Source organism: Ambystoma mexicanum, chromosome 1q (genome assembly GCF_040938575.1).
Source record: "Ambystoma mexicanum isolate Mex_15411 chromosome 1q, UKY_AmexF1_1, whole genome shotgun sequence".
In the NCBI taxonomy this organism is placed as follows: domain Eukaryota; kingdom Metazoa; phylum Chordata; class Amphibia; order Caudata; family Ambystomatidae; genus Ambystoma; species Ambystoma mexicanum.
The window spans coordinates 467,460,301-467,488,056 of record NC_090922.1 but is presented as its reverse complement, the minus strand read 5'-3'; the positions used below and the strand labels follow the sequence as shown (position 1 = coordinate 467,488,056).

The window sequence follows — 27,756 nt, the reverse complement described above, 5'->3', positions numbered from 1 at the left end:
TTCAACTTGCCCATGTTGCCTTTCTTCACAAGAGCCTTAATCTGGTCTACTGGGTGCCTTGCCGATACGGGATGACATTTGACCAGGGTTTTCTATGCTATAGAATTCATGTGCATGGCGATTGCAGATCTGGATCTAAGATTGAAATGGTGACCAGGCATATGGAGGTGTAACATTGGTTCTGTGAGACTGATTATGGCTGGGTTGTGGACATCAGATTTGCAATGAAGGCGAAGACGTAATCTGCATGGATGGGCTCTTCAGTGGAAGGTTGTTGGCAGTTCCTTTGGGTGGTCAGTTGTGTGACAGCAGCTAAAGCACTTTTGATTGAACAGCCTCCTGGTGCGTGATATATTTTGTCTCCGGATGTTCTGTTTGAAGTTGCGCTTCGAAGAAGCGAGGACAGAAGACTTCAATGGCCTGGTAGCAATTCCAGTCGGTTTGTCCTCGGGGCAAGGTTGGCCTGAAGGAAAGAAATTGATTGATATCTGAAAAGATTGATACAAGTAACATGTGCATAGACTCAAAGCATTGTCTGGTACAGACCTACTGCCAGTGTGGGCCAAAATGCTGATGTTGGTGCCTGGAGATCTGTCCTACAATACTTCAGGGAACAGTTTGGTCCATGGACACGTCGAAAGCCCTGATTGAAATTAGGCCCGATGACACACATACTTGCCTTTGGATCACAAGACCTCAGGACATTCTTGAGCACTTACCGTTTTCATCATTTTGTACAGTCTCGCTCTTGGGCAAAGTTATTATGCAATGGTACTGCATGTGCTGCTAACGGCTTAATCATTGAACTTGGAATGAAGCAACTTGAGCCCAGCACCCAGGGGTTTGACTTGAGCCCAGCACCCTGGGGTTTGACTTGGCACAATGTCTGTTGTCCCTGATCTCAGCTCCTCTCTTCCCTCCCCATCTACCCATCCCCTCAAAAAGTGTCTGATATGATCAACTCTTCGGCGCAGATCTGAGTGTGTGTATGTTTGCATGCTGACCTGCAAAGATCTTCATAAACAAAAGGACAGAAATCCATGGCAAGATTGAACATAATTGTAAGCCTGCACCTGCAAAGGCATGCTGGGGGGTTTACATGACAAGAGTTCAGCCAAGGACGTCACACCCACTGAAACCCATAGTGTGCACCTCCCTTCACAAAATACTTTATTTGCAGAAGGAATAGTTAATATTTGAAAAAAGTAATCATTACACTTTCACTGGACCTTAACAACTGAGGACATGTTGCCAGCGTTTTCACCACATAAGATCAATGAGAAAACTGATCCAACTCCCTCCTGATCCCAAAAATGGCAGCATTCACACCGCTCAAAATACAACACAACAACCACAAAGCAGCGGACGATGGAGAGACCGGCCTGATAGCCCCTCCGGAATTGGGTCTACCTCATCTCTGGTAACCATGATATTCTGTTCTTTACCATCTGAAGCTTCCCAGTTTTGGCCATTCCCTCTTCCTAACCTCAGTGACTCAAACGTACCCCTTTGCAGTCTACCTACCACCAGATCTCATGGGTAGCTCCTCAAGTGTCAGCCCCTGCCGTCACTCGTGCTCTTCACGCTTGCCTGTGTCCTCTGATCAAGTAACGTGATCATGATACGTCCTTTGGGGATGGCTCTCACTGCATTAGGCCCCAACGGGCAAAACTTTTTGCAAGGAGCTGCCGAAAACTTATCATAACTGAAGATATATTCCTTAACTTCATACTTACTTCAGACATCACACACCGTCCAGTGCACCTTGTCCAACTCCATGCCTCGAGGGCCAGATCCATGTCATATTTATAGGATACCTCTCATTAATATTCATGAGATACATATGCATACAATGATTCAAAATGTATGCACATTTCTTCTCATTAATATTAATGGAGGATATCATGAAAACCCGTCAGGATATTGGCCCTCGATGGCTGGAGTTGGACAACCACTCTAGGCATTCACCTCTACTCAGTGAACCTTGACACCTACATCGGATTTGTGCTTCCTGCTTCTTCCCATTTTTCTATTCCAACAAATCCCTTCTTTCATCCCCACAGAGGATAGTCCAAGGATAGTGGAAAGTACTGTTAACTCCTGACTTAACGATACATACCGTAACCATAACGATCAGAACATCAACACCCCACCTCTACCAGTGCCAATTGGTCTGCAACACATCCGCAAACTGGTTGACTGAATGAACCTCTTGAACACCATTTTTTTTACAATCCTGTAATCCCTTCACTGCCTTCCCGCCAATGCAGAGTCGTCATCAAAAAAGAAATCGCACTAAAGCATCCCTGGGAAGGCCATAAAATACTTGAACAGATACCACTAATTACAGGGCAAGTGTGCTTCCAAGCCCAAGGACCACAACTATGGATCACACATCATGAAAGTCTGCAACACAACTAGCCACCTGTACTTCAGAAACAAAATGAAATAATCAAAACCTCAATTATTTTTCAATCGCCCATTCATCCTGAAATCCTTCCTTCTAACCAAGCCTCATCTTGAAGTAATTCAGTTGTCATTGCAGCGCTATATACATATTTGATCCATTCATGTTCTCATTCCACCTGCAGAGCCTTTCAGAAAAGACCAGCAGACCACGCAGATAATCTCCTTGCTTCCTGCAAGCATTGCTGTCTAAATTGTGATAATATTGTTCATATTTTGAGTACAACAAACAAACAAATCCTTGTCTACTTGTCATTTGTGTTATGGGCTTATTCGGCTTGCAGTCTGGGCTCTACTGGGCAGCCAAGTACCCTGCGATACTCACGTTTTCTCTATCTCCAATCTACCACTCTCATTCAGGGTAATGCCCAGTGTGTGCATTTTTCTTGACAGACATACATGGCTCGATGTAACCTTGGATTACTCTGTTCCCCCTGAATTTAGGATCGTGTATTATGGTAAAGCAATTAAATGGCAGTCTATCTGCTTCTAGTGGACTCCAAAATTTCCCTATTGGTCCGTGAATACCAATTTCATTGAACTGTGCATAAATGTCCTACCCATCGCTCTAAGAAGACTACAGCTTATAATAAAAAATGTCTTGGATATACAAAGCACACTTAATCTACCAGAAATATCTCAAGATGACTTTGAGTCACCATGGCAAGTGACCCATACTAAATACTGAGGGTGCAAGAGTACAGTGAGAAACTGAAGGTGCAAGAGGCACAGTGAAAAGCAAAGAGAATTGTGCAAGAGGCACTGAAAGGTGGAAATAAGGTGCAAGTGTGCACAACGGGAAAAGGTGGTGTGCAGGAAGCACAGTAAAGTGAAAAAGGACAGAGGGAAATAGGCACAATGTGCCAGAGAATAAGGAGAGGGTTTAGAGGTCAGAGTGGTCGCACCTGGGAGGAGCAAAAACACGGCATTCTTGAGTCTCTGATACTACCCCCGTGAAAGAACTGTACAGTGAAAGGTACATCCCGACAAGAGGAACATTTTGTTTGTTTGAGACCAGAGGGGCCTAGGCTTGGGGAAGAGAACCCTAAGAGGCCCACAAAAGACATTGTTGGTTTTTGTAAACAGATGCCTAGATTTTGCGGAAAGGGAACCCAAAGAGGCCTTAAAGGACCTGTGGCTTTTTGTTTGGAACCGGAAGGATAGAAGCTTGGGGAAGGGAACCCCAAGAGACTCAAGAGACCTTGTGAGCATAATTGATTTGCTGCTAGAGCCCTACGTGGAAGGTTCCAAGGGCAACCCTTTTGATTTGAACTATTTTGAACTGGCAGAACTACACCTAGTGGTAAGACTACCTGAAACCAGCTGTGGATTACATTTCGAGTCACCTTTTTTCCGTTAAGAAGACCCCCTATCACATTTGGTTTTACAGTGAGGGCAAGCACTGGTTTTGGACTTACGGACATCAATGGCCCTTACAAGCATCAATTGAGGGAACAATCCCCTTAAAGCTAGGGCCAGGTAGGCATTAGACCAACCCCACAAAGTTTGATACTAAAAGTTATCAAACTGTGACTTATGAGTCTGTCTTTCTCTTGATGCCATGCCCGTCTCACACCCTCTAGTGAATGTAGGAATCCCACAGGTGCTCCAAACATGTGATTGTTCTGGAGAATTAAACACCTTGTGTGTGTGTGTGTGTGTGTCGTCTTGTCTTGTTTTTCTGCTAGTGCCCATAAGTATTGTGGCTTACGGTGGCAGCTCTTCAGAAAAAATAACGCTGATCCACCTTTTGAGAACTGGCCAGACAGTGAGAGCGCAAGGCCTGAGTAAACCTTAAAATGGCTTTATAGGTTCAGTATGATGTAGAAACAATGTGATTGGTTACAGGCATTAAAATATCTTTAAACCCGTTTTATATATGATAACCCCCGCCCATGCGACAGAAGTGTGTGTACAATTCTGTGTTGTTCATTACAAATTGTGAAAATAATGATTATTTATTTGTTGAGATCTAGAGGGGAATAACTTACACCAAGAGTCCCTCTGTCCACCGCTTCCTACTGAGTCCGCCCTTTCAGGTAGGTGGAGGCACTAAATACAGGTATGCCGGGAGATACAACAATGTCATGTGGCTCATGCAGTGCCCCTCTCCTGTTCACAGGTAGTGTCATGCTCCCATAGCTTATGAGTAAATAGAAAAATGTTGCATTCACGTTATCTATATCTTACAAGGCCTGGTTTGAACTTTTATAATCTCTGGTATAGTCACACTCCACCTCCATGTTCACATTCAACTTCCACAGTTGTTTTTAATTAAGCGGTACATACATTGCCTTGGGTGGTTCATTCTCAAAGACTTCTGTTCTTTTTACCCTTTTACTTATTGTGCAAATATCGGGTACTCCGGTCACAATCTAAGATCTGCCACTTCACAAACCTGCCTTTCTGACATGGCAACATTCTCTCTGTTCCACCCTCTCCCCATCTTCTGTCCTTACCTGCGTTACGCAATGCTCCAATCACTTTGGTAGGGGTACTGTGTCTCTGCGCACCATTATCCATGTGCTTTGTCGACATTACTCATATAGTCTCACACAGAACAGTGGTTCCTTCATACATTTTTTTCTCATACTTCCCACTCATGTGTACCTGTCTCTTATTTTCTTCCTAACTTTTTCCAAGCACACATTTGTGACTACGTGCTCCTTCTATCCCCCATCACCAGCCACCACGGTAACAGTCTTTCTGCCTCTCATGATCTGAAATGAAGAAGCCATGTCCCCTGAGCTTGCAGCACGCCTGTACGTTTGCTGAATCTCTTCCAAGTACCTCCCTCATCTCCTCTTTTAAGCAAATCTATTGCACAGCATCTTTCAGCACACAATTGAACCGCTCCACCAACCCATTGACCTGTCGATGGCAGAGTGAAACTGTTTGTTGTTTTACTTCCGCGGCATGTCATGCAAGAATATATTCATCACATTACAGATCATTTAATTGACTTTGCCGGCTATGATCATTTCTGGTTGCCGTTCTCTCCTTAATATTATTTAGAAACTGATCTATTTGCTCTGTCTATTTAGTCTACAAAATCCCACCTACGAACATTTAGAAAAACCATCACATACAATAAAGTGTTCTTAGCTACCAGCAACCTTTTTTTATGGGCCTGCTAAATTTAAAGTAAACTTTTGCCAGTAATCTTGTGCGACTTTCTTGTCATTATCTATGCACACCTCCCAATCCTTGGCTAAACCGTTTTCAGGATACCAACATGTTCTGTATCTGCTCGCTCGGTGGCTGTAAGAAATAAATGTCGATTGTGTTCATTATTTGCTTGCTCTCGTGGGTTAGTGGCACCACTCTGGCATTTGTACCAATAGTGCACCTTCAGTTCTGAGCCACATCAGTTAGGCATTGTGGGTATGCAAATTAGCACACATGCAAGGCTTTTTTCCAGGAAATAGTCTTTGTCTTCAAGGGCAGTCCTACGTTATACAAAGAATAATCAAACACAGACAGACATTTTTCAAGGCTGTGAGGACAACTACAAACCAGGTTTCCCCTTAATTAGGGATCATCAGTGCAGTATGCTCCAACATCAGTGTACTTTAGTGATGATCCCTAATAAGGGTGAAACCAGGTTTGTGGTTGTCCTGACAGCCTTGCAAAATCCTATTAAAAACCAAAAAAGGGGAAAGGATATGTAAATGGAAAGGGTAAATGGAAAGAAAATAAGGGAAAACATTATCCAGTGGGCTTTCAATACGTTTATAAGTGTGTACTCGGGGGTCTGCTAATTAGTGCATAATGAAAACCACATACTCAAAAAATGGAGCACAAACCGGGCAAGAAGCAACGCTGTTTATTACAGCTCAGTGAGCACAAATCGAACAGAACAGTGGATTAGCTCTGATAGAGAAGCTGACATCTTATTGGATTTGAACAGTAGTTTTATAACAAGAAATGCAATAGTTGGAAGTCAGGAGAAACACTTGCAAGTTGGAGAATTATTTTTTTCTGTGCTTCCCTGGGATTTGATTGGTTTGCAATCTCCTCCTCGACAGTTAGGTTAATTATTGAAAACGTCATTAGAGAAAACAGTAACATAGTTTCCCATCAACTCACCTCCTCATGTGGTACCACATTTTATTCACAACCCACCCCAGAATATATTGTTATTAATGAAGCTGACCACCGGAACTTTAATACACTGCCAATGTTCAGCACTATTGAGAATGGGACACAAGACACCCTGCAGCTGGTGGCAAAGTGGACATTCACAAGATACCTGTTAGATAATGACCTTTGCGGACTCTGTGGTAGATACTTTGAGGGCTGGCCACCTCATACGAGCAGGATCTTACTGTCACTCCATCCAGTGTTCCCTTCCCACTGCCACCTGCTGATGGGCATCTGCAGTCATGTGAACGGCACACTGGAACAGAGCCTCCCTCCCGCTACCGTGCATGGCAGCTTGTTTGGCTGACCACCCTGCAGTTACATCATCCAGTTCCTGTTGTGTAAATTCCCATATGACAAGTAAATTGAGCCCCCCCCCCCTTTGCACACCCCTGTCGTTGTGGTCGCATGTTTTAAATTGAACGTTCCCAGAACTAGCCACCCCAAGGGATTTCCCACTACGCATATTTGTGATTGTGCTATTTTTGTCCCTCTCCTCCTTTAGCTAGTCATAGAGCAATGTTTTGGACCAAGTTTACATCCCATGTATCGCTACCCCCTACTATTCCTGGTGAATGCCTTTATAAGTGTGTCTGTGGCTCAGAGTATCTGTTATTTCCCCATGTGGAAACCACCACAGTGCATTTTGTTTACTCCCGCAGTTGGTCGGTGTGTCACCTTATCTGTCGCTGAATTAGCACCTTTAACATATTCCCCCCCTTCGATTGATCTTTCCATCGATACTTCTGCCCCTTTCATCTCCTTGTAATTTTCTTTCCGCATCTACACCCTTGTTACATTCATCGTGTACCCCTCTTCCTCGTACCCATCCAAGTATTCCCCAAAAAATCAATATTTCTGTCCCGTTAGGTGAACACTCCCCCTGTAATGCATGGTAATTCTCCAAGTCTGGTGGTGATGCTGAAAATATTATTTCTTCTTCACTCTCTCATTCACTCTGCGGTGTTCCTCACCTAATACCTCCTTGACCTACATTTTTTGCTTTGACATTGCATACCCTTTCTTGTGCTGGTGGCATTTAAACCACTGGATGATCAGATGACCGATGCAGTCGAGCATGAGGATCGCGACGAGCAGGGGGACACTTATCTTAAACATAGCTATAAGTCAATTGGGTGCAGAGGCAAAAAATGAATCCAACCAAGATGCCCGATAAAATGTCTTGCGCCTCTTTTCACTCTCTCGTGTTTTGTCCTGATTTCCTCTGCCGCCTCTGTGATTGTTCCATTTGTAGTGTCATTGGTGGGTTTGCGGTACAGCATGAGCTGCCTATCTTATGACACGCTCCTTCCTCCATTGTCATTATACGATTGAGAACTAAGCGGTTTTGGAGGGTCATCAACCATAGAGCATGTAGTTCTTCATGCACTGCGTTGAGTCACTTTTCAGTTGCATTTGCCAGTTGGAGCAGTTTGTACCGGGTGATCTTTAGCCATTTTGCAATGGCTGCTGCTTGCACCCCAGGTACCAGAAGAGAAGTAAAGAAAACAGATGCTGTACTGAACAGTTTCAAATAAAATGGAAGGTTCCCTAAACTCTTGGTAGACTCAGCTCAGATATAGTTACTACTGGACCTTTCTTCCTTATTACCTTATGTTGGTTGGTTTGTTTGTTTTTCTACTGCCGTTTTCTCCTTAGCTGTACACAGCCCATTGAGCAGTATCAGGTCTGTGTGGGGCACCACTAGTGTCTGGTTATGAAGAGTAACCAGTGCACAAACTCCCTTCCAGTCTTGTGGTAGTTGGGCATATGCTCGTGCTCCACACGCACACCAAGTATCCATGACAGAAGTGTTCCCCTTCTGTAATGCCGTAATGTCCATAGTCCTCCCGCAGCCGGTTTTCTTCTCCAGTATTGTTTCGTTGGATCTAAAACATACATAGAGAAGAATATTGTGTCAGTGGCTTTGTTTTCTTGACATGTGTTTTTTCTTTATCCACATTAAAGCACGTATATAACTGCTCCAAATGTACTTCCGTATAGCATTTATTTTCTTTACCACTCTTTCTTTAAAACCCACCAGCCCTTCTGCATGGCACGGTGCCGTTCCGCTTTCCCATTTCCAATTGTGTAACACAGAACCCTGGATTTGCATCAAGGGTTCTGATGTGGAACCATGGCACATCTTACCCTGTGGAGGTTTTACAGTATATTCTTTTATGGACAGTGGCCACCTGTTTTCCCTTTTGGGCGCCCTCTGTTATGTATTCCAGAATCATGTGCTTATTTTTCTCCTCATGTGCCATGCTTTCTAGTTTTATAAAGTTGTCCTCGCACACCTCCTCCCCCTCATCAATCCACTTTACTTCTACCGTATGTCCCTGGAATATACCCCTGGTTCTGCACAAGGCCAGATGTACCAGACATTCTTCTTCGTCTGCTGTCCCCTCTTGTGGCAAGAATTGCTTTGGCGTTTTTGAGTGTAGAATCAGTGAGCACATGTACAGGGTATCATTGGTACTCCCCCCCCCCCCCCCCGTCCCACTTTCTTCATTTCCCCATACCATATATTTTCTGAGGCCAGATCTACTCCTTCCCCAACAGTGTTTTGGAATTCCAGTGTGCTATCCACACTTCTCTTAGAGCGTGTTTGCCTATCATCAATTTAACCTTATGTGCTAAATACCAGAAGAGACAAACAAGACAGAAAACAAAGATGCAGAACAATATACTGCTTTTTACTTTTTGCCCCACTCTTCTCATTAATCCCAGCCCCTTTTCTTTTTCCTTGTCCATCGTCCATCTTTATTGAGGGTGCCCTGTAACACCTTTATTATATTACAAAATGTTAATGTAAAGAGGGTTATCCTTCCCATCCACTAACTCCTCTTACCAACATGCTGCTGGTTTCTCGCCGAACATTGGTGTCATGAATCCATGCACGACGTTCTCTTATCTTCACTGTTGAAAAGATTACTTTGAACAGACCACAAAACTGAGGCTCTTTGCACTTTCTTACTGTGTTACGAATGAAGATCTTGTCCCCCGGATAGAGCGGCTGTGTTTGTGGAAATGCTTGTGCACTCTATTCAATGTTGGTTGGCACACTTGTAGATTGCTGGACCTGGCGGGAAATGTAGAGAAGCACATTTGTCATCTGTCAGTTTTTTTCATTTACTTTCCAAGGATTTCTGAGCTCGGGGTAGCGTCTGAAATTGAACGTGAAGGAAGTACAGGCGCATGCATTCTCCTTCCTGTTGCATTTTCATGCAGAGTATACGGAGGGCAAAGAGTGCAATAGGAAGGTAAAAAAGCCAATTTTGATACACATTATTTGTTAGATTAGCCAAGCGCTCTTTTAGTAAGCCATTTATCCTTTCCACAATCCTGTTCGCCTGCGGCCGGTAAACTGCAAAGTTTGTGTTTAATTCTTAGGAGACATTATTTCCTCAAAGAGATCATTGGCGAAGTGCTGACCATTATCTGATCTTATCACTTCACATATGCTCCGTTGTGGGAATACTTCCCTCACTAGAAACATTGCTGTGGATTTGGTATCATTCTTTGCACAGGGGCCTGCTTCAAGCCAATGTGAAAATGGACAGACTATTACTATTGGGTACCTGTAGGAGGCACATCACTCTTGCATGTCGACACAGTCAATATGCAAGTGCTGGACGAGCAAGGTTTTCATTGTGTGACCAGACCAAAACTATTTGCAAACCATACAATTCCCTCACTCATTTACTCGCTCATGCATGTTTGGAACGTACCATCCCCCTCTGAGATCTGCTGCTATGCTCTCTTTGGATGTATGAGTGGGGAAATGCAACTGTTCTAAAGCTACATTTAACAATATTTTGGGCATCAGAGGCTTCCCTGTGCTAGTCTGTCGCCAAATCAGGTCTGTTGATCCCAGTGAACACCCTCTGTGTAGCCATATTTCTTTTTCCTCTTTTTCCACTACCTGAACTGGGCATGGTATCTGTATCACCATCTCTCCTTCCTCCTGGTCATCGGCGAACAGTTGTTCGTCCGACACTCCTGTAATTCTCAAAATGGGGTCGGTGGACAGCACGGTTCGCCGCTCCATGTTGTCATCATCTGTGCCACACGGAATCACCATGTCCTTGCGTATTACTACTTCTTCCAACTGTAGTACAGTTGTTTTCACCTTGAATTCATCCTTCTGGCACTGTGGTCTGATGAGGAATTCTGAAGGCAGTCAGAACACCTTCCCCTGCGTTGCCGGAGCATGCTGTGATATAGTGGCGGCACTCGCAAGGTTTTTTGCACGTGTGCTGCCAAGAGAAGAGTTGCTACCTGGGCATAGTAAATGCCAGATGTGGAGCACACATCCCTCTCTCTGTGAATGATATAGTTGCATGCAATTTACTGAGCAAATCTCTCCCCAATATGTTGATGGGTGTGTTTTTGGAGTAGATTAAGGGAGCTACGAGATGTTGCTGGAACTGTGACAACCAACCCAGATAACCCCTGCGTATCCATGACTTTGTTAGATTGCTCTAATGCAGCATGTGGTTGCTCCTGTATCTATGAGAAATGAGAACGCTCACGGTCATATTTTCACTGCCACCTCGGATTCGTCTTCGGGGTCGTCAGTTAATGGTAGGGCTGGACACGCTCTGACTTTCTTTGGGCTCCCCCATTGCTGTGTTGTTCCGGCAGGAAGGGAAAGGGATTGCCTTCTACCGGGGTGACTCCTGTATAGTTGGGAACCACGTTTTGCCCTAGTTCCCCCTGCTACTGTGCATTGCATGGTCACCGCTCAGACGATTTCCCTGCTGTAAGTTCCTCCTCCTTGGGGCCGCACTTCCCCTGGCTGTGGTTGTATCTGCACTAGAGGACTCTGTATATGCTGCCACTGGAGTCCTTGCTGTTGCACTACTTGGTTTGCCTTTGCCTGTTGCAGAAATGGCCAAATAGTGCTACGTGTCCCATGTTCTGACATGTCGCATGGTCCGAAGACCCTGCATCCTGTTCCTAGATACCCGCCTTCCTCGCTGTAAAAACCCTCTTCATATAGGGAAGTATCCCCCATGCATCTAGTCCCCCTGTGGTAGTATTCCCCATTGTGATCATACTGTGGCTGCATGTACCCTCCTTGTTGCAGTGCTTGTCCTACGGGAAACCCTCCCTGCTGTGCTGGTGTCACAGCAGCAGTGACTGGCACAAACAGTGCTCCTTCCATAGTGTATTTATCCAGCTTCTTTTGTACTCATATTTTCTGCCTTTGTGGCATTCTCCGCTGCCTGCCTCTCACTTCCCTGCCTCCTTACCAATAGTGTGTTATTGTGGCTTGTATTTCAGGCCAGCGACTCAAGCTTCTATGCCCGCTATCTTACCTAAGGATGCCTGTACTTCTGTTGGCAGTCCTTTCACTAGTATGTGATGGAACAATGGTATACATTCATCCCAAGACCTTTGTGTCTCTTGGGTCCATAAATCCTGAACTCTCTTTATATATTCTGCCGGGTCATCTTCTCCTTTCATTTTATGTGTCATCACTGTTCCCAGGTCATAGCTGTCTGGATACATGCTTCTTAGAACTTCCCAGACATGTGCTTGACAATTGTTAAATGGAGCTCCATCATGAGCATTGGTGCTCAATTTCACTCCTTTGTAGCCCGCCTGATTCCAAATTCTGCTTGCCTGTTCTCCTATGATTGCGTTAAACATATCCCCTATGGCCAGCGTAACCCCTGCTGTCTTTTTCTTGAGTGCCTGTATCCATTTACTGGCCCCAGCCACGAGAGAAGGTAAACTACATATTAGGTTGTCCCGGTCTATTGTTTGCCAGGGCACGTAATGGGCTCCCCCTTGTCCCGTCTGTAATGGCATTACTCCTGCTTTTGGTCCTGCCCCTCATCCCCTGACAGCTTTGTATTAACCCCATTTTTACCTTCCCCGTTCTATTGCATAAGGGGTTGACCAATCCCTACCGTAACTATCTCTGTCCTGTTGTCTCTGCTCTTTTCTTCCTCTTCTCCTTAGTTTGTCGGATGTCCATTTGTCACTGTCCCTGTCACTCCATCAATCTCCTATTAATCCTGCATCTGATGCTGTCTTCCTCGCCCCATCTTTTTTTGTTTCCTCTTCTCAGTCCTCCCCATCTAATTAGAATTGTATTCTTCCCGATACTCCTTCCCCCTGTTCTTCCTACTCACCTCTTCGATTACCCGTTCTGTTTCACTGAGCAACGCATCCACTTGCTGGCGTGTGATCTTTTCGATGTCTACTAGATATTTTTTTTTTGCCCGCATATCTATCTCCTCTCTTTGTTCCTCCTCCTCCTCCTTTTCCCTTGTGCTTTTCCCCTGATCTCCCTTAGATATTTCCCGCTGTGGATTAGTGTACCCTGCGGGTGGTCATACAGTGGGATATAACCCGTAGGGCGGGACTGGTATGCTTGGTCAGGCCCCTCCCACTTCTTTCTTTAATTCATCCTCTTTATTCTCCTCGTATAGTTTTCAGAGACCCAATATATTATGCCTGCTTTTTAGCTCAGCGCCTTTATATTTTAACAGGTATGAGAACGTATTCTCTTTACTGTCAAACGTCCCTTCTCCTGGCCAGGCGTGGAAACACTGGCCTGCAGTCTCCTCTGCTCACTGGAAGTTGTATTTTAATAGTGTATTGTGATACTGTGGCAATTTACGGCACATATGATCTAAGGGGCTGCCATATATGCGATTTATTTATTTTTCTTTTTTATTCCACTACTCGGTTTCCTTTCGTTCTGTTCCCCCAATTCTTCTCCCCTCCTTTATTACCGAGCACACTCTTCAATGTTCACTCTGGCCTTCTCCACAGGCTGACCATTCACTCAATGTTTGTACTTGACAGCCCTCTCCAGGGGCTCACCGTTCCCCATGTTGGTGCAAGAGTGTCCGGTATCTATGCATGCACCACTGGGACATGCCTGCTGTTAATAATGCAAAAAGCCTGCTATTTTACACACGATACCTGTGGGTGCTGACTCGTCCACCAGGAGCCCTCGCCATTCAATGACTCTTAACTACCACATGTGTGTCCTTCTCTACAACTCGTACCCCAAATGATGCAACTATACAATACTACACACCACTCCTGTCCAACAGAGTTCACCACACACCCCTCCTGCTCTAACGCAGGCGTGCCCACAACAGGGCCCACTCCCTATTAGGTGGTACACTCTAATATCTACACTACTATGGTTGATCGTCCTCCCTTCTCTCGAGGATGCATCCTGTACTCTGTGCAAAAAATCTACCCGCCTTCTACTAGCATACACCTATTGAGCAGTGTCTTCTTGCAAGATTATACTCACATCCTGGATAGTCTCGAGTCCACTGAGCCTCCGCCACAGGCTTGCCCTTCCACTGAAACATGAGTCGGCTGTCGGGACCTGGCAGACCTTTGCGAACTCTGCATCTGCAGGGCCTCCTCAGCGATGCACTCTGAACAGGTCTGCAGTCGCCAGACCCGCGCCTCCAGGGATGGTGGCCTGGATACCCTCGGTAGTCCGGTGAAGACATCTCACTGGGGCCTCCAAAAATGTAGTCAGAGGTCCGCTAATTAGTGCATAATAAAAACCATGTACTCAATAAATGGAACACAAACCGGGCAAGAAGCAACGCTGTTTATTACAGCTGGATGAACACATATCCAACAAAACAGTGGATTTGCTCTGATCGAGAGGCTGACATGAATATTAACAGTAGTTTTATAACAAGAAATGCAATAGTCGGAACTCAGGAGAAACACTTGCAAGTTGGAGAATTCGTTTTTTCTGTGCTTCCCAGAGATTTGATTGGTTTGCGATCTCCTCCTCCTGCATTCGTGAAAACGTCATTAGAGCAAACAGTTAATTGTTTCACATCACCTCCCCATGTGGTACCACATTTTATTCACAACCCACCCTGGTTGAAGCAACATTTGTGCTGACTGTCAGAACTTTAATACGCTGCCAATGGTCAGCACCATTGAGAACAGGACACAAGACCCCCTGGAGTTGGTGGGAAAGGGGACATTTACACACTACCTGTTAGATAATGACCTTCGCGGACTCTGTGGTAGATACTTTGAGGGCTGGCCACCTGGTCTGAGCTCATGAACTTACCGTCTGATTGGTCCTTCCAGGAACGCCACGCCGTCCAGTGTTCCCTTTCCACTGCCACTTGCCTATGGGCATCAGCGGTCATGTGACCAGCACACTGGAAAAGAGCCTCCCTGCCCGCTACTGTGCAGAATGGCTTGTTTGGCTGACCACCCTGCAGTTACATCACCCAGTTCTGGTTGTGTTAGTTCCCATATGATGAGTAAATTAATCCTCCTCCCTTTACACATCCCTGTCATTGTGGTCACGTTTTTTAAAATCGAAAGTTCCCAGATCCAGCCCGCACGTGGGATTTTCCACTATGCGTATTTGTGATTGTGCTATCTTTGTCCCTCCCCTCCTTTAGCTAAGCATAGAGCATAGTTTTGGACCAAGTTTACATCCAATGTATCGCTACCCCCTACCATTCCCGGTGAAGTCCTTTTATACAGTGTGTAGAAATTCCTGGTTACCTTGCTGTGATTTTTTTTTCATAGTTTTGTGATTACAAGAATTTAAACGCTAGTTGCAGTGTCTGAGATGGTTTATTTTAATGTGCAAAGGGTAGAGAAATAGTCTAGAAAGTGGTCAGCCGACACGTGTTTCGAACCCTAAGGTTCCTTCTCAAGGCAAGGAAAGTAATCTGGGTCTTGGAAAGTGGAATGCGATATGGCCGTATGGTTTTAGTTCAATAATTGCTCAATTTCAAGGCTGTTGCCTGTGCGAGCGTCGCTGGATCAATTAAGCTGAATGAAGTGGCACTCCATTCGGCTCCATTGATCCAGCAAGGTAACCAGGAATTTCTACTTTCTAATTATGAAAGGTGTTGGGTTCACCTTTCCACATCTGTGCTGTGACCTTGTATGGAATAATTATTGATAACCAGAAAACAAAAAGAGCTCAGCACAGGAGTGTTCTATCCTAGAGCCCACTTTGCCCTCATCTTTTATACAGTGTGTCTGTGGCTCAGAGCATCTGTGTTATTCCCCATGTGGCCACCCCCAACGTGCATCTTCTTTACTCCCGCAGTTGGTAGGTGCGTCCCTCTATCTGGAGCTGAATTGGCACCTTTAACACAAGTGCATTCATCAGACTGTAATGTGAATGACCACCTTTTTTTTTTTGCACAAGTCTGATTTTGTGCAGGAGATGTTGGAATGCCTATGCATAGCATGATCATTTGTAAATTATCCAATTGGTTTTTGATCAGCTGTAGCATATCCCAACTGTGTTTAGCCTTAACGTCTCATGTTTGTACTATAAGATGCGCAGGTAATGTTGATGGGGCGCAATCTTCCCTAGTGTGCGCTGTGAGGCATCCATTTCCCAAAGCAAGACTGTCCTTTTTCTTTCTTTTATCAAATGATCAGGGTGCGGGGTCCTTGTCTGGAGCAAAAAAGCTTCCTCGATTACAGTTGGGGAAGGTGGAAGGGTGAGGGGGTAAGGGAGGACATATGAACCCCGAGTGAAGCCTGGCTTTGCCTTCCCGTGTTTTAGGATAGGACTTACAAAAGGGTTTATTGGAAAATGGACAGATATCTTAATTAAATGGTGCGTCTGAAGGGCATAGTGGGACCGGTATATTCGTATTAGTCAAAACCTGGTGTGTGACTGAGCCTGCCCCAGCCTGTCTAGCAATGTCCCCATTGCATTTGAAAGCCAATGACATTTCCTGCAAAGCCCCTCCCCTTTTGCCAGCAGGGTGCCACTTCAGAGGAGTTCCTTCATGTGCAGCTATGAGATGCACAAACTATTCCAGGCCCGTGGATTTGTTTCTTTGATGAGTAGAGTAAACCGCAATTACATTTTAGAAGATATGGCTAAAAGATTCTCTTTTGAATTTCAGGGATAACCAGAAAATCAAGGCTGAAGCAAGGCCAATAAAAACGGACCCTGTTCAACACGAATTCTGGACTGCATCACCTCTCCTGCCCCTGACTGGTACCATCAGAGGTAGGTAGAAGTAGCAATTGGTGTTTGATAGGAGGGTGGGGACAGATGATTCCTATCAAGTGGTTCCTTTGTGCAAGGAGACTTGTTAATCCAGGTTTCTGCTGTACAGTCGACACGTGTGGGGGTGCATGGAGATCACGTCTCATCCCTTCTGACCCTCGCCTGCTGACCATCTCCAGTAATGTAGTGCTCTGCCTAGCACTGGTTGCCATCACCAACTGCATTGCAGTGCCTTAGGCACCAGAATAGGACCACAATGTCAGGGTTTTCCTTCCCTAGGCACAGTTGAAGGGTTTCCCCAGAAAATCTCTAAGGAGGGCGGCCCATGTGGACAAATCAAGGTTGTACCAATTTGCGGCGTTTGTGGGTAGGGGATAGGGCTTGGCCAGAGTGAATCCTTTGAGATTTCTCTGGGTGGACTGATTTCATGCTTGTACAAGTATTGATGCCCATGTATGTGTCCTTAGGAATACCCGATGCCAGAAATCTCTGCATTTAAATTACTAGGGACTAGTATAAATGTTAATTGATATGTACTGGGTTGCTACAAATACTTTGTTTGGGTGGATACCACTAGAGTTCTGGGATCGCAGTCTGGGGTGATTCTGGTGAACTGGATACCCACAGCCCTTTTTTAGTTTAGGCTATTAGGTGGCGCCAAAGCACCACCTATAATCCAAACACGATTGCATTAGGGTACAGCTAGGGCAAGATGGCATGTGAGGAGGGACACAATGCTTATAGGTGATGTTTGGTTATTTACTCACCCATTGACTGCCCATGGCCATGCTAATTGCTATGGCCATTCCCATCCTCTTCCTGGCCTCTCTCCACCCAAAACAAATCCTACTGGGATCTCTGAGTGCAAAGGATGGTGTTACAGCTTGATAAGCTAGCTCAAGGTACCTTAATTGGAACAGTAAGCACACTACTGGTGTAATACAAATGTCTAAAGCAGGTCTGCCTTCAGCCACTTGAATTACAAGCAGTGTGCGGTTGTTCACTTAAACTCTGCAAAAAAACAAGCATTGATTGGCAAAGCCAACAGTGTTGGTTTGCGTTTAGCCATTAGATAAGCATGTGCTGGGCACTGCAATTGTATGCCCAGGTACTCGCACCATTTTGCAACTGTTATCATTAATGACCAGTCAGTATCATTATGGCAGTGCCTGGAAAATGCCTTTCTCAGGCCTACACAAAAGCCAAAACTGTTGGCATTACCAATGCTTGTTTCTTTTGTACCCAAATTATTTAGTGGGCAAAGGTCTTTCAGATATGGCGATGTTGACTCTGGAACGGCAGCGGGCTTCTCTACTTGTTGATGGTCAATGGGTGTTTTCTTGCATGCCACCTTTATGTAGATTTCTCCATCTCAAAACATCTGCCTACTTAGGTCCTGGAAGATCATAAATCCGCAGCCTTCTCTGCAGCACTGCTTGGGGTATCTTGAGGTTTCTTTGCTTGTATATTGTGGCATTTTATAAATAGGGCAAAATGAATATCCATATGAGGGGGTGGGTGCCTCTAGCACATGGCCCATCGGTCCCCTCGTGCACTCCCAGATATCTGGACGCAGCGGAATTGGTGCTGATAGTTGGCTCCTGGGTGTTTGTTGGGCGTTTCTCCTGACCGTGGGCAGCTTGTAAAGTCAGTGAATAAGGCTAGCCCAGCACCAAAAGCAAGAGTTTCACTGGAAAGCTGGCAAATGCAGGATAGATCATATGCGCTGCCAGTGCCAATGGATCTCGGGCAAGACGCAACGTTTGCATGGCCATGGGGACTCGCTCCTCCAAAATTGAAGTCCAGGGGAAAGTAATTAGACATCTTATTGTGATCTATTTCCACTAAGCAAGTCCTGAGGGCAACAGCTCTCATCAGAGAAAGTGCAAACGCTTCCCTATTCTCCCCTTTCCTGGCACTGTAGTCTCCTCTGGAAGCCAGCGGGCTCTTCCTGCCATTATAATTGTATAAAGGTGTCATCAACGTTTTTTGATGGCACCCTCCATTTTGAAGCGTCAGAATTCCTATGTGCGTTTGCAAAGCACTATTAGGTTAAAGGCTCGTTGGTTGCTCCTTTCCTGCAGCAGCTATGGAGCAAATACTGGAAATTCCACAGTTGCTATTCCGGTGGCATTTCATTGTTGGGAATATTAAGTACTCCGTGCTCACTTTTTAGTCCTCTATTAGTTCCCATTGCACAATCCTCTGTCCATAGTGTAAAATTGAGTATCAGTCCATTAACCCATGATAATGCCCTGTGGATAAAACATGAAAATACAACCTTACAGATGAAAAAATCCTTTCCATCAGGCCAACGTGCACTTCAGATACGAGAAGTTCAGCAAATGAACTGCGGGTTGTGGTATGGATATCTGAGAAGACTTGCTAGCCACCAGGCAAAGAGTTCCCTTTCAAGCTCGTAATAGAACTGAAGAGTTTTCCAGGAAAAGTTAAATACATTGGACTAACTAGGAACATTCCTCTCCATGCAGCATGCACGCCCAGTAGAGGGACACACTAGGACATTGTGTCTTACCTTCCGGAACCCGGATACTTTGGCTAAAATTATCTGCTAGCAATATTTCAGCCTTAGAACCTGACTCCTTCACATACACTCGGTTAGGGCGCATGCATCAGTGGTAGTCTGCTAAAAGGGATGTTGCATTTCCCTGCAGAAGATCCCATCGTTTGCCAACCCTTCGAAGAGTGCATGAAAACATGTTCATTGACCACATTGAAGTGTGTGATGCTTCTTGAAAACGTTCATGCTGGTAACCGCCTGGCAGAGCCCACTGTGATGCCATCAACCTTTGATGTACCTCTGCTTTAGTGGGCCATTGCAGAAGGCATTGTGATAGCATCAGAAAAGGTATTTCACCATATTTCATCCAAATCCAATAAATCCTCAAACCAAAGCATATTCTGAACTGAATAGAGAAATGACATTATATTTTTCTGTCTCGAGGTGGCTCTTGGCTGCTTAGATTATATAACAGCTCTTTGCCCATCCAAGAATCCTCAACAGTCACCCCCAATAGGCATTCCTGGATGTTGATTTGTTTTATATTGGGTTGGGCTTCGTAAGATTCACTCAACTTCCTACATTTTAGGAAAATTAGACCCCTCCTTTGAAATATCATGCATCTCTTAGCCACCCTCGTCTTCTCTAAACTGGACTACTGTACCAGCATCCTATCTGGTCTCCCAGACTAGGCGTTCTGTCCTCTCAACAAGATCATTAACTTCGCTGCCAGGGCTCTCTTTGAACTCTCTCACTTCACACCTACCTCCTTGTACCGTCACCAGGCTGGATGGCTTACAATGCAAAACAGGGCCACATTTAAATATCTTCTGATTCACAGAGCTATCCAAGGTAAGGCGCCACGATCTATCATCCTCTATCCAACTCTACAAGCTGTTTTGTAAAATGCGCTCTGCCTTCTCGCCTACCCTGGTTCTACCTCACCCTCCCCGTGCTTCCTCTCATTTCAGCTCTCTCTCTTCTTGCTTCACTTGCAGGAATTTTATTCCCCAGGACATTGGAGAAACAGCCCACTAGGATTTTTTGCGTGTGAAGCAGTTTGCTAAAATGAGAGCAGATGGTTGATCGCTTTCCTCAGCGGGCTCCCTTCTTTTGGAACAGTCTCTCTCTTGACCACAACCTCCTTCCTCAAGACCTTCCTCTTTACCTCTTCCTTCGCCCCTGCTAATCGCACAGTACCTTGACTGGTGTGCAGGGCCCTTATGCCTCCTTGGGGCCCTGACCTCCCCCATCATATTATCCCAGCTGCTTTCTATCCTCTGCACTTGCCTCGGCTCATCCTCCACCACTGGAGGTTGCACTTACATTTCGTCATAGCACTTCACCTGCTGCTCTCCATGAACTGCACAGCACCAGTCCCACACCCCTCCAACCCCCCGCACTTGCACGTTCTGAACACTCACAAGGCATAGTAGGTTTGTCTTCTCCTCCCCATTGTCTCTTCTTTGTTGTATTTAATTATTTACACTTGCTGTAATTACATTGTCCATCATCCCATGTTCCCTCCCTGTTGTTCTGTGGGTGCTTTGAAACAGTATTTGCTTCCTGTAAAAGTGCCTAACAAATGCACAATAAATGTATACATAAATAAAAGCTTCCTCCTTGCCTCAGAGAGACCCTCTCAACCTACCTCTCATCTGCCTGCTAGCTCACCTTTTCCCTTGTCTCTAACCTGCCTCTGTCCCTCACTGTGCCTTCCTCCACTCCAGCCATCATAGCCACATCCCTAGCACAGCTGGCCGTGCCGCCTACCTGCACTTAAACATGTCTAATGTTGATTGCCCTTCATCTTTGTGAGTCCACCCATGCGTTGTCCCCCATGTTCCATGTATTCCTCTCCATAAGCTGGTCAGAATGTCGCTCAAACTCACGCCATTGTAAGATGCTCACTGCTTCCCATCACATCTGACTTCTTATATTGCTACATTGTTAGTGATCAAAAGAGCGTTGTTCCTTCCTGTGTGTATATGTGTATATATATATATATATATATCAGAGTGGGCAATCTCAGTCAACAATGGCCTTCCATCCCAAGTAAAGGGCCCTTTAGCATGGTATAGATGTACAGTTACCCGCACCCGTCTTAATGGTAATGCAGACTGAAAAGGGAGTAGCACCCACCGGGTGTGGCAGCACATTTTTCTTTTTAATGTTTTTATTATTTGCGAGGTGGGGGGGGTATGCAGTCAACCTCCTCAAAACACAGGCTTGAACCCGTGAAAAGCACTGATGTTACCAGCACACTGACTGCCGGGTGCCCCTGCCATGGGCACTATCTGCTATTGTTTACTGGCCGGGCCCCATCATCTTTAATCTCGGTAAACCTGTCCTCTCAGCAGGAGGGGCGCCAGGATGTCACCAGCCGCACTTCTAACTTCCTAGCAGAGTGCTCATCAGACGTCCTCAGCCTTTGCTAAAGGGGCCTCCGCGTTGCTCTCTGTGTAAGAGAACACCTTGCGATGTCACCTTCCATTGTAAATGTAGCCTTCCTATTGACCACTTCGTTTCAGCTGAAGCCCTGCTCAGGTGAGCGAGTCTTGGCTAATTGCAGCTAAAACAAATTCGCCAAACCCATTAAAGTTCACAGGCTGCAGACCTGTGCAAAAACATGATTCATAGTCAAGAACGTGATAGTTCTTTTTCCTAAATCCAGTCCTAAAATAGTTGGTTTTGGAAGGTGGAGCGGGGGAGGAGGGGAGGAAGTGAGGCGAGGGAGGTGCTTACATATTTGTTTAAATATTTGAAGTATTGGTTTATAACTAGCCAGGATGATATTTGTGGAGCAAGCAAGTAGAGATCTCCAAATATCCCAGAACTTTAAATTGAACTTATCGAACTAAGAGATGTTGGAGAGGGCAAGTCATGTTTCATGAGTGTGCTGCATTGTTGGCGGAATGTGCTTCTGTCGTAATTAAGTGCCCTTATAATGCTTTGGTTGAGGTTAGGTTGGCTTATTTAAAGGGGGCTTTCTAGTGAGTGATGTTCTGGGGTCTCGATTGAAATGTGTACCGCAGGTGATGCAGGTTTGGGCAGAGCAAACTGAATGGCCCTTCACTTCTAGTATGCTGTGATGTCATCATTCATTGCTAACGCTGCCTTCCCATAGACCACTGCCTCATGGAACTCATTGTGGTGTCACCAGCCACTAAAATAGCTGCATTGCCTTGCCTTGTGTTTGCCATTCATCTCGCTGACAATCCGGAAACACTGCTTTCACCATTCAGGTATGCACTGTCCTCACACCACTGTGCAAGAGCTTTCATGAAATGAATGTTGTTGCTGTGTTGGTCCTGGGAATGTGTTTTTGTTGTTTTTTTTTGCTGCAGACTGTCATACCTGGTATTGGACCAACATGAATAAGACTAAAGTGTTCACATCTATTATTATTTATGTTGGCGCAATGGGAGAATTGACAGCCTTCAACAGAAAGGATGTTTGTAAAAAAAATGCCTTTTTTCTTCATGTAATGTCCTGCAGCGCCCTCGTATGTTGATAAAAAGAAGTGCATATTGCAGAATTGTAAAAGGCGATCGTTATGCCGAGGGCGCCTTTTCATTGCCGGGGTCAGCACCTTACAGGTGACACCTAGGCCTCCATCTACCATGAATGTTCGCAAGCCAGGGTCAGTTATGCTTTTGTGCACGACACAAGGCGTTGGGCCCCCTAAAGTACCCAGCCCACCCTTCCTCCCCATTTCTCCGTTGCGGGCACTGCCGGTTGCCATAAACCCGTAGATCCGAACTTGCGGTATGATTCACACACAAGCTCGAGTCTGTGGGTCTGTGTCGGCATGGCAACAGCATCCAGGATTATGTCACCTCCAGCTCGCTTCCTCCTTGCACTCCTCCCTTTGTTTCCTCCTGCTTAAAACCACCCCTAGAAGAAACATGTATGTGTTACGAGCCCAGGGGTAGTGTGACAGAGCGCGAGGAGCCCCGCCAGCGCGGACTCCGAGACAGTCCCACTAGGAATGCGATCTCATTGCTGAGCTCCATCAATGCTGTCTCCAACTCTCTGAGACCGAGTGCTGTTTATGGGAGACCGAGTGGCCTGTCAGAGCTTCCTTTAAGAGAGTGAAGACCTCCGTCCTTGGAGCCACTGGTAGAGAGTGTTGTCTACAAGGGATGTCTCAGACATTAAATCAGTTGGTTTAAACCTATGTCTGCAGGCAATCTGTAAACCGACAATAGGCTGGCGCTAGTAGCGTTATATTATGTGACATTGCCCTCGTGTGGCCAATATGGGAATTTTCTTTTAACTCAAGCGGCCGGGCTGGCCGACCTTGAATGTTGGTCCACTAGCTAAAGCAGTGTGTATATTTTGAAACGCGGGGAAATGTTGACTAGTCTATAGGTTCATCGGACATTTCCTGACCAGGCAGTCCCGGTTAATAATGGCAGGCTGGCTTTCCATTTGATGATTTTGTCCAAGCACTACTGACCTTTGCTAAGCAGCGGCCTCCCGGGAGCACCCCCACTCCTCCATAGGAAAAACAGCCTGTGATGTACATGTTGATGAGTGATGGGTCCATGGTCTTTGCGCAACGTTCCCCCAAAATATCATTTTTTGTATAAACAATGATTTTTGTTTTACCATCGAAAATGTAATTTTCAGATATAACACACACACAGCTCCTGGGGAAAAAACAAAAACCAACATGACGTCAAGGTATACGGGCCCGCAGGCGCTGGATTTCCAGTGGGGCTGGGGCAGAGACGGTATGATCAGAAGGTGGCTGGCATCAGCCTGCCTGCCCAGTAGCTTCCCAGTGCGCCCTCGGAATACGTCCGTCTCTGACCATCAAACCTAGATCGTGCGGCAGAGCCCAATCATTGTCATTCCATAAAATATTAAAATATTCTGGCTTGTGCACAGCTTTCAATTAATCATAACCACTGCAAATCCACGTGGGTAGCTTTTGAATCCAGTGCCTTTTGGCATGTTTATACAATGGCAGTTCATTTGCAAGGCTCTCTTTGTTCTGCTTTCTCGTCCCTTTGGCCCTCAATGACAACAGTCCAGCCTGCACTGCGGGGCCACGCTCCCTGTGTGCAGGACTCCAATCACCGCAGACACCCTTCGGCCTTGCGGGTGGCTCCTCGCGTAAGTGCAATGCCTGTACGAATGAAAGGCGGCACTGTCCAATTGGCCGTTTTTTTGTAATTACTTCAAAGCTTATCATCCATCTCTTTTTGGTGTTTATCGAAGCTAACTGGATGCAACTAGATAACTATTTTAAAAGACAAACACGATAAAGTATATTCAGATAATGGGCAACTTTCAGCCCAATATTTCGAAAACTATTAAAATGTCGCGGATGATTTTGTGTGTCAAACCCTTTAAAAAAACAAACCAAAAAACACGTGTTTTGTGCCTGGTTCGACGGCTTATTAAAGTGTTTCCCTCTTGGCAGCCTGATGTCCGAAAATCGATTTTGGGAAGATCTTAGTAGAGAAGGACTTTTATCTAATGCGCATTCATGTTAAAGGCCAGAATGCCCTTCCTATGACATTGTTTAAGTGTTGGTAGGTTCATTTGAGCCAGTTCTTTCAGAACTTGTTTTTGGGGAGGTTTGCTGCAAATCTGTCCATTGTAGTGAACTTGTGTAATGCTGCCATCTCTAGGCCAAACTGGGTACTTACAGGTGACTAAGATTGCAACGATGAAATGGGGTTAAGCTGTATAACGGCAATCTATTGCTAATGTTTCCTAAGAAAGTGGTATTACCTTCTGAAATGCATGGGTTAAAGTACCCCCTACGATGCGTTATACCGATATTGCTAGTTGCTGAGGGATCCTGTTAGCGTACAGTAAAACGTGTGCAATGCTCCCCGAGATCCGCTATCTGGTCTGGGTTTCAGAGCTGATATGAAATACCCCCATTAAATAGAGCTAGGGGTATTTTATTCTCTACAGTATCCGATTCACCCCCCCCCCCCGCTTTTACTACTTGTTCACATTGATGCAAGCGATCTTTGTTATGTAGAGTGCACTTTGAATCTGCAAGTCTGTGATGCAATGCAAACACACGCATGACGCTGTGTAATCCTCTTTTAATAAAAGCCAGCTAAAACGAAGTAGCTTAAAATAAGTGTTAGTGTGCAGATAGGTCCCTGCTCCCCTGTACCGACATCCAGCAGTGCATTAAAGAAAGATAAAACATTTGGGTGGGACCTGGCCTGATTTGCATATGGCCTTTCCCCTTTTGTAATGGCCTTTTTGTAATGGCTGCGAAAAACGATGGTCTGGAGGGTTGCACAGAGAAAGGCCAGAGATGAAGATCGTTTCTAAACCTTCCAGCCATCGGCTTTTTTGTTTTGCTTGAGAAACAAATCGGCATAAACTTCCTCAGATCAACTTTATGCATCACTTGCCAGACAGAGAAAGAAAGCACAGAATGATGCAATATGCACGGCAGCTGGAATTCTGCTTATGCAGCTGCTGTTGGCTATAGCAACAGGCTCCTAGACATTACCACTCAGCCTTAAGTTATTACAGTTGAGAAGTGATGTCTCTTTTAATTACAGGTGAGTAGTGATGCCAACGTTAAACTGCAATAAAAACTTTGAGGACATGGACTTCCATAGATAGCACAGGTATTATGTTCAGAGACTGATGTTTTTTTTTGGCGGGGGGGTGGGGGGACTTAGCCAATGTGCTGCTCAGTGGCCGTTGTTAAAAAATGTCATTTTATGATTTACATTCTCTTCACCTTGACTTCTTTCCCCCCCGCCTTCCATGAAGCTGCGCACGCCTCTTGGTGCTGTGAAGTCACGCAGAGCCTGCGGCACAGCCCTGTCCGCTCTCTGCAGGCCACATGTTTGAAACCTGGCTTTCCATCCCTCTGAAGGCCATGCAGTGAGCCTTTGTGTCCCCATGCTACACTCCCTGCTCGGCTCGTTGTCTTCTGCTTCCATGCTGTGCATTCCCCATTTCGCTGATGCTGCTTTTGTTTTGTTTGAGGTTCTTGGCCACAGCCAGACTTTGAGCCCCTGGGAATGGAACAGCTTAAAGCGACAGGTAAGAATTGCGATGCTTTGCTAGAGCTGTGTTTGGGGGTTCTCAGTGCTGGATGCCAGGGTTGGGGTGCACTGGTAAACATGTGTTGTGGGTTCTGGATAAGTATGTGTATATCGTGGGGGTGCCAGGTTGGGCTTAGGCACATTTGCAGAGCATCAAGGTATATTCCTAGAGCCTTATGGGGTTAAAGTTGTAAAATACCGAGGAAATTGCATGCATAAATGCTGGGGGAGCTGGGTGCCGATGTGAAACAGGAGGACACAAGGAGCTACCTCAGCACACCGCTGATGAAGAATCGCAAGCCTCTGCGCACAGGACTTGGGCCTGGGTCCTGGGAGCACCGTTCCCCTCCCTGCGGCGTGCTTCAGGCTGAGGTAGTAGGTTGTATAGTTTAGAATAACATCTGAGGAGATAACTGTACAATCTTCTAGCTTTCCCTGCGGCATGGCCATGGCAACGCGCTACCGCGACTCCACCACGGAAGGGGAGTCACCCCACCAGAACACTTGAGCACACCAGAAATGGTTTTGAAAATGTGTAACGTTTGTGTTTAACATTTCCATTGGGCAAATGCAAGTTATTTTCTATATGACGGTTCTTTTTTGGGGTTGTTGAAAAGATTGATGTGAAAATGTTGCACATTTTTTACTTGTTCCTGTCCTTTCTTGCAGCTGCATTTTATTGCCACAGAAATAACCCAAACCCATATTTTGGGAAAAATTGCCTATGATTCTTGTTTTTCAATGGCCATCTCTTGAAACGCCACAGCGAAAAAGGGGTGCTTCAGGTGCAGAAGCCTGCATAGTCTAGCTCATGCCACAATTGCAGGTGTTGGCAAAACTCCCTGTGCATCCTCCAGTAAAACGATTATGAAGACCTAAAAATGGGTCTCGACATTAACTAGGGAAGGACAATATTTTTATATCTGTATTTTTTAAAACAGTAAAATTAGGTTGTTAGAAGAGTACAAAAGATGTGCCTTCTCTTACACCAACACCATGAACCCTTTTGAGAAACCCAATAAGCTAAGTTAGACTCAATTCTTGTCATGCGCCACATACTTGCAAACATTATTTTGAAGAAATGTTAGCCCAAAAATGGAGACTATTCTGAAAAGGTCAATATTCTCAACATTTGTAGTAAAAAAGAGTGAGACAGCAACAGCATTAATTTATTTCACATATATTGTACTTCAATAGGAACAAATATATAAATAATATCAACGCAGCTGAAAGTAAGCCAACCGCCAGACAATTGAAGTTAATTCAGTGTCTGCTGAGCCACAGTCTACACAGGGAATGATAGCGTGGCTGTGCTTCGCGCATGGTTTCAATCTCTGTGTAGTTTACAGCAAGGGGATTTTTAAGAAAACACAGTTCATGTAATGAAATTTCAATCACATTAGTTATTTGCCAAATTTAGGAAACTGCTGTCGTTCTAATTTGTTCACACAGAAATAATCAATGCTTGATCTCAAATCCACAATGGTCACTGTGTTGGGATATTCTCTTTGTTGCACACTGAGAACATGCACGCTGGTGCACAGGATCCTTGAAGCCCTAATGGAACAGTT

At 45.3% G+C, this 27,756-nt stretch overlaps 1 protein-coding gene across 10 annotated transcripts in view; it reads left to right on the top strand.

Annotated features, from left to right (window-relative positions):
* The window catches only part of LOC138528761 (uncharacterized), an 870,897-nt gene that overhangs the window by 687,798 nt on the left and 155,343 nt on the right, over positions 1-27,756 (top strand). For 8 of the 10 annotated variants that reach the window (XM_069640654.1, XM_069640636.1, XM_069640691.1 and 5 more), the window contains 2 exons: positions 16,515-16,621; positions 26,127-26,183. The gene's annotated coding sequence lies outside the window, so the exon portion shown is untranslated. The remainder of the gene's footprint in view (positions 1-16,514; positions 16,622-26,126; positions 26,184-27,756) is intronic. The other 2 variants (XM_069640677.1, XM_069640698.1) reach the window with 1 other exon arrangement.